Raw genomic sequence first — 6000 nt, 5'->3', positions numbered from 1 at the left:
TGGGGGATGTTTCCAGAATGAGATTTTCACTCTGCAGCGGAGTGTGCGCTGATATGAAACTTCCTGGCAGATTAAAACTGTGTGCCCGACCGAGACTCGAACTCGGGACCTTTGCCTTTCGCGGGCAAGTGCTCTACCATCTGAGCTACCGAAGCACGACTAACGTCCGGTACTCACAGCTTTACTTCTGCCAGTATCTCGTCTCCTACCTTCCAAACTTTACAGAAGCTCTCCTGCGAACCTTGCAGAACTAGCACTCCTGAAAGAAAGGATATAGCAGAGACATGGCTTAGCCACAGCCTGGGGGATGTTTCCAGAATGAGATTTTCACTCTGCAGCGGAGTGTGCGCTGATTAACTTCTAAAAGCGTTAATTATTGGCATAGCATTTATACATAATTCATCTAATTATAGTAATCATTGGCATCGTAGGTCATCTTATTACAGTAATCAGTGGCATTCATTGGCCAGTTGCAAAGCATTTTTTTTTCTGCTAGCAATGCATTGCGTTGGGATCGATAATTAATTACTGGGGCATAACAATATTTGCTTTTGAGTTATTGCTACAAATGAAGATGTGTAACGTCATTCGTTATGAGTCAGCTGTAGCAAGGTTATGAAACAAGTAGAGTATATGTGATCATATTCATAAATGACATAGGTTTAATGAACAACTGCTTATAGCACATTAATTTCATGAATAATTTCTCCTGCGAAATATACAAAATGGATTATTAAACTGAAAGAAGAAACGCATATTACGCTGAATAGTAGTGAACTTCGAATTAACAGGTAGTGAAATGTGTATAAAAAAAATATATATGTTCTCTAGCTGTCCTTTCCAAAACCTTCAGTCATCATACCATGCGATATAAGAATACTGTCAAAACGAACTGCAACAAATACTGAAATAACTACATAGCATCTCTTAACTAACAGTAAATATATAAACTTCATCATTATTTTCATCTGCAAAGAAAAAACTTCATTATCCCATATTATCATAACTCCATTATTATCATCACCTGTAAAGAAAAACTTCATTATCCACAGTAGCATATTCTTCATCATTATTCATCACCATTCATTATCATCTGCAAAAAAGTCACTTCATTATTAATTATACAACTATTCCTTATTTCTAGCATATTTCATCACTAAAACTAAGATGTGTAGCTCTGTATGACAGCCTGCATCAATCGCCTCGTATTCTGAAAGAAAAAATTAGTTAAGACTGCTATCATACGATGTGTATAGTATATTCTTGTTAATGCTTGTTAATTCTGGTCCATTTACTCTTCGTCACGAGGTATTGCATCTTCGTTCGTTCATTCCGAAGGTGAACTTACCATTTCTGTTTAATTTATTTCTTTTACACGTTATTTCTTTCTGAAAATGATGAACAAAGATTAATGTCTTGCATTTAATTCATATACCCATTAAATAAAAACTGGTTTATAGTAACATAATTGGGCATACAGCATAGCATGATAGAAGACGTAATATGTCAAAAACATCGACAGTGTTCAGAAGCAAAAATGTACACAGTGTATCACAATGTAGCAGCAAAAAAAAGTAAAGTAGTCACGATGTTGAGATATCATATGGTAAAAATGTTAAAGTCAACTGGTGTTTGTTATATCTTAACTATTTCATAGTGCATACAAACAAAACAGGAAAACAATCATACATACATAAAAAATGGAAAATATGCACGGTCTGATGTGTAACGACAAGAAAAGCGACCTGCTAACCTTACCTCGCCAAGAAAAAATACGACAATCATCAGTAGGTGTTCATGTGAATATAATTGCATAAGTGGTCATCAAAAATTAGGAAATGGCATTACAGTGTGATAAATCATAAAGTATGTTCATTCAATAAAAGGTTTGATGTTCGACATGTGGTGGTTCCCTTTGGTTTTTCTGGTTCTCAAAGTTTCGACGTGTACTACATTGGGGTGAGGAATGCTGCGAATCCGATATGGACCTGCGTATAGAAGTTCAAATTTACTGCACCTACCTTTTCCTCTATTGGATAAATAGTGTGTACGTACTAATATCTTCTGTCCAATGTGAAAGTCATGGCGTGTACAAAACTGTTTTTGCTGTCTTCTCCGGCGCTCTGCGGCACGTTTGATGTTATTCAGCGCAATGTCAATTATTTCATGGTGTCGTAGTCGACGAGATGTAGGAAAGGTTACTAATTCTTTAATTTTGTTAGGTTGTTCAACATTTTTCAGTATAACAGACGGATATAGCATAGTAGATTCATTTGGTATGGAATTAATTACATCTTGGAATGAGAGTATGTGTGTGTCCCAATCAATATGTTTTTTATGGCAGTATATTCTACACAGTTTACCAATTTCTTTCATTAATCGTTCACAAGGATTCGAAGAAGCGTGGTACCTGGATATATAGATCGGAAAAAAGTTTCTAGCTCGTAACATACGTGTCCATATAGCAGATCGAAACTGTGATCCATTGTCGGAAATTACTTTCAATACATGTGCTACATGAAGCAGAAAATGTTTTACAAATGCTTTCGAAACAGTTTTAGCAGTAGTTTTGCGTAACGGAGTGAAGGTAACAAATTTTGAAGTGAGTTCAACAGTGACAAAGATGTAGCAAAAATCTCTATTAGTTCTGGGAATCGGACCAAAAATGTCTACAGCGGCCATGTGTCTCAATTTAACAGGTACAATGGGATGTAATGGAGGAATATGTGAAGTCGTATCTGATTTAGTTTTCTGGCAGATTTTACATGACGCTAAAACTCGTCGTATACGTTTCTCCATGTTAGTGAAATAACAGTTCTGTCTCAGTATAAGAAAACATTTTCTGGCTCCGTAGTGTGCGTAACTTAAATGAGTATACCAGATTAATTTGTTAACAAGTTCGTCAGGAATGCATAATAACCAATTGTTGCTGTCAGGATGAGAGCGGCGAAACAGAATGTCATTGCGTACAGTGTAATGGTTTCTAATGGTAACATTATTCCTATCTTGCCAAAGGTGTTTAATTTCTTTCCACATGTTGTCTTTACTCTGCCCTTGTGCTATGTCTTGTAATGACGACGAAATGAAATTTTCAAATGCAACTTGTTGAATGTACATGACGCTGAAATTTGCTTTGCAGAAGTTGGTTGCGATGTCTTGCTGATTGTTGTTAAGAGAACTGGATAGTGCGTCTGCTACAATATTTTGTGTACCAGGAATGTGAACAATTGTAAAATTAAATTCCTGCAAATAAAGTTTCCATCTACTTAATCTGCCGTGTGTAAATTTAGCCGAAAGTAAAAACTGTATCGCTCTATGATGTGTGTAAACGGTGGTATGTCTTCCATAAAGAAAATGCCGAAATCTCGTAAATGCCCAAACAACACATAATGTTTCAAGTTCTGTAACAGAATAATTTCGTTCAGCAGGTGACAGAATGCGACTCGCAAAGGCGATGTTTTTAATTACTGTAGAACCATCTTCTTCAATTTCCTGAAAAACATGTACGCCTAAAGCGGTGTTAGAACTGTCGGTGGCAATGGAAAAAATTTCTGGTAAGATCTGTGTGCGATAAAAGTGGTGAATTCTACAAATCATGTTCCAAATAACATTCTCGTGAACAAGATTCTGCGCGTCAAAATTATTGCTCGCGTTACTGGAATATGCAACCTGCACTGCATCCAGTCAAACTCCATCTGACGTGCTATTATTTTCGGGAGGATGCTGTGGCATTTCCAGTATTTGTACTGTTCTGTCACTTCTTCCTGACGTCTTACGTTCTGGATAATACCTACTGTCTGGTTCATTCATGGTTATATGTTGTTGCGGATGTTCTTGCTGCTGATAAGATAGACTGTTATTAAATGTACGCTGAAAATTGTGCTCATTATTTTTACGTCTGTCGTGATAGTCATTTCTATACGGCGCATTGCGATAGGAATTGAAATACTGTGTTTTCTGTACGTACTGATTCCCTTGTTGCTGTGCGTTACTATTTGTTGGAGCTAATGCTATACGTGTACGTGGCGAAACATTAAAGCTTGGTTGACCTTGTAGACTGCATTGTTGGTTAGGTATGCTAACCGGCTGGTTTTGTTGCTGTTGCGGAGAAAAAACCTGTATTGTTACCAAAATGCATTCGCTGTTGCTGATAATCTTGATGATACTAATAATTAAAATTTTGTCTGTTATTAAAGTTACGGCGATAGTTCTCATTTCGGGAGTGTCTAAAGAGAACTGTCACTTTCGGTAAAATTTGTCATATTGGGCTTTCTTTACTCATTTCTTAATCCTAGATAGAGCGATAGTTGAAGAGCCGTTTTGATAGATGTAAAGGATAGTAGAAGAGAAGGCAGCAGTGCAGAAAACTAAAGATTAAACAGCACTACTACGGCTCGGGACCCAGTGCACGCTACGGCACATATTCATTAAAGTGTAATGAATCCCCTGAGGTCAATTACGCGCTGCAAATAAATTTTAGCTTTTGCGTTACAGGCAATGGCGGTGAAAATTCAAAAGCAAATTGCTGTATCCAAACCAAGGGGTGGATCTGTGTTCTGTCATTTTTAAATACTTAAAATTTTCTCACTGATAGAAAATGTTTGTAATCAAAATTATCGTCTCTGTACGTCTGAACAGGTTCAGAATTGTATGAGCATCTGTTTGACTGTGACTGTTTGGAATCTAACTCACGTACTCTCTGTAAATTACCTAAATTATACTGGCTGTGTGAGTGTGAGAAATGTTCGGAATGTGCCGTATGCTGTGACGTGTTATTAACTGAAATATTTTTTATCTCTGTCACTTCTTGCTGTAAAGTTGACATTTTTCTACGTAATGTATTATTAGACGAATCTATCTCACTGATTGTCTGCTGTAGATTTTGGAATTCAAGTGTTTGATTAAACGAAATCAGTGAAGTATCGTCTGATTTGCTGTCATTATTACTTTCAATAACATCAATACGACTGTCCAATTCATCATATTTTTTAGTCAGTATTTTTACCTGATCATCGTTATAGTGTCACAAGCATTAATCTGTTTTTGTATTTTACGTGTGGTTTCGCTCAATTTTTTAACGTCAGCTTTGATGACATCGGGATCCTGAATTAGTTCTAATTGTTCAAGTCTGTCGGTCACTGTCAGAAAGTCTACTGTGTGTGTGTCTGTTTTTGATTTAAGATCGGAAATTTCATCACGCAATTCGGTGTTCAACTGTTTGATAGTGTTAATTTCGTCTGATACTGTAGAAATATTGTTGTCTACGTATGTTTTTGCTTTCGTAAACAATTTAAGTTTATCTTCCTGCCTCTGTGCGGTAATTGTTTCCATGACTTGTCGCTTTACTTTATTCTGTTCCTGTATAAATTTACGGAAACGCGTTTCACTGTTTTGTAGGTGGTGATTAAAATGTTCATCAATTTGACTGTTCTGCTGGTCGAATTTCGCGTCTACTTTTGCATCCAGTTTACGCGAAAGTTCTGCTGACATTAAACTCGTCGGTAACTGTTTTGCATTTTCAGAGCATTGTTGGGCCTCTAAGTGATTCTGTTGTAGCTGTTTGCATATCCCTTAATTCTTGAGCAACAGATCTAATTTCTTCACTACTTTTCCTAGCACAAGCCTCAATTTCCTCACGTAATTGCTCTTTAGTATCATGACATTGCGCGGCAACGGCTGTAATTTGTTCACTAAGTTGTCTGGAATTGTTGTCTAGTTTTTCATTAATTTCATTAATTTGTTGTTTGAGATTTTCATTATTTTCATTAAGTTGTTGTTTGAGATTTTCATTATTTTCATTAAGTTGTTTGAAATTTTCACTATTTTGTTTGTGATTGTTTTCTTGTCTTTCATTCTGTCGTAGCAATATTGCCATAATTTGATCCAACGCAATATTACCTACTCTATTCTCTGTGCTGTTTGATGGCGTACCTGCAATTGTCACGTTTTGTGTATCCATTTGGATACTCTGTGATTCTTGAAAATGTTTGCTAATCGGAT

The sequence above is a fragment of the Schistocerca serialis genome, chromosome 2 (assembly GCF_023864345.2).
Source record: "Schistocerca serialis cubense isolate TAMUIC-IGC-003099 chromosome 2, iqSchSeri2.2, whole genome shotgun sequence".
NCBI classification, from domain to species: Eukaryota; Metazoa; Arthropoda; class Insecta; order Orthoptera; family Acrididae; genus Schistocerca; species Schistocerca serialis.
The sequence above is the reverse complement of the archived record's forward strand: the minus strand, read 5'-3'. Positions refer to the sequence as shown.